Below are 2262 nucleotides of genomic sequence, written 5' to 3' on the forward strand. Positions count from 1 at the left end.
AGAAAACATTCCAGTGACACCATAAGACATGTCAGCAGCTCAATACTGCCAACTAGTGGAATGATAATTTATTTTCACAGATTGGCACATGTCGTYGCAGTTTGAGGAGGTGATTTGTTGAAACAGACTTTTTAATTCATGGTGTTAGAATAAAATAACTGTGGATTGATAGTGTTGACATCGTTTTCTTATGTTTATAGTAGGGCTTCTGTAAGAAACTATGCAGATATATTAGTAATTTTAAACTGTTTACTGKAAAACTGAAGCGATGCATTCTGGTAGGCATACAGGACAAACAGGAACCCATTAATTTCAAAATAAGAGCTTGAATTTAAGCTGTTTCTTGTGAGCTTGACGTGAAACAGCATGTTGGTGAAGATGCAGCGGGACATGAATTATAATTCCGCCCTCTATCCTCCCAAAGCTCACATATGTATATAAACAACAATATTGATGGCTCGATATTGTTTGTCACGCAAAGAATGGTGGGAACTCTCCACTAAATGAAAACCATCAGTGGAGCTCCATTGTGTTGATAAGAGACGGCTTTCTCCTCCAATGTTCAAGAAAATGATGACGAAACTTTAACGAAACATAATGCTACAGAACGTAGTGGGTGTAGACGAGTCTCTATTTTTTCTTTAGACAATGTTGACGATCAAACTTGTAACGTTATTTGCGATTAGCGCTACTCGATTCTAAATTTAGAAAGTGCAAATCTGCACATCATTTGAAGAAATTAATAAAACCCCTAAAATGCAAAAGGAGAAATTTAGGTCCACATAGCACATTTGCGCTTTAGGGGAGAGCCCGCCACTAGTGATCACATTTCCATTTTAAGCAAAATCAGCAAGACAAACTCTTTCCTACCCTGGAGCAGCATGAGTACACATCTCAAGCAGATCCACAGAGGATGCTTTAAATAACACCCTCCATATTGCAACATATCAAACAAAGCAGAATGAGGCCAATGCAAGGCCATTCTGTGGACTTGTAGCTTTGCTTTTGAGACAATTGTCCCCATTATCTGGAAGCATGTGAACATCTGAGTCTGTCAATCATAAATGTTCTAACAAACCACAAAAAGTTAAACAAACAATGCTGGGGCAGTTTGTGCTGCCACCGCAAAGTCCGGCAGAATTATTAGTGAAAATACTCACCCTGGAAGGCGTTACGGGGACCTGAAGTGCCACAGGAAGACMGAGGAACTAAAACTCAATTCCCAATCCTTTATCACCGTTCCCCAACTCTATCATTTAATTACCCCTGGGGCTTGTTTAAAATTTGTCTTAATCTGTAATCAGAAAAATGTACTTTAATGTTCCATTAACTTAAATGCTGCCTTCCATGACAAAATTTTAAACTAAGATCTTATGTTGAGAAAATTTCAGCTTGAGTTTGGTGACAGTTGGAATTTATCAACAGGATCAAAATTTCAAAACCTGAACCTGAAACACTGGGAAGACAATAAAGAGTGCACCATATGTACTGTTTATATATATAGGAAAAGTATGGTTCTTGCTTGATCAAAAAATATAATCTTTCAGCTAAAATTGTTCTATATTTTCTGTTCTCATTTTCCTAATGAAATGCTCGTTTTAATACAAAAAAAACTTTGATTGCGTGGCTTTTTGTGTCTTTTTCCTGAACAATGACTTCATGTAAACTCTTCATATTGCCAGAACTCTTCAAGAAGAATTGGTGAAGGATTAGTTTGAAAGGACTGTATTGATGTGACACATAATTCAGGTTGTGCCTTGGAGGAGAGAAACTAATTTAGTTGCATCATTTGACTTAACAAGGGGAAAATTATAAGGACAATCAGTCCTCATCATGTCTCTCACTTTCTATCGTTTTTCAGAAAATAGCGTGAATGTAGAGCACACGTAAGTCTCTTCTGAATCCCACCGTCACAATAAACAATCGCTTACAGCTTGGATGGCAGCTTGTATTGTGCTTGTTCAAAAGAAATGGGGCACCACTGTTCTATATGGGAAAGATCTCGGAGCGTTGCCTCATTTCTGCAGGGAAATGAAGAGGAGATGTCATTAGGCTGACAGTTGTGTATGAAAAGCTTCTGACTCCTTCAGGGATTGTAAAACGTGTTAATCACTGAGTGGAACAAAAACATCAAACAACTGAGGCTCATAGGCTGTTAGTTCTGTGCTGTGGTTGACTCATTTAGGCTAAAAATATGTGCTACAACATCCATCCTCCTATCCTCCCATCCATCCATCCATCCATTCATCCATCCATCCATCC

The sequence above is a fragment of the Austrofundulus limnaeus genome, unplaced genomic scaffold (genome assembly GCF_001266775.1).
Source record: "Austrofundulus limnaeus strain Quisiro unplaced genomic scaffold, Austrofundulus_limnaeus-1.0 Scaffold128, whole genome shotgun sequence".
Classification (NCBI taxonomy): domain Eukaryota; kingdom Metazoa; phylum Chordata; class Actinopteri; order Cyprinodontiformes; family Rivulidae; genus Austrofundulus; species Austrofundulus limnaeus.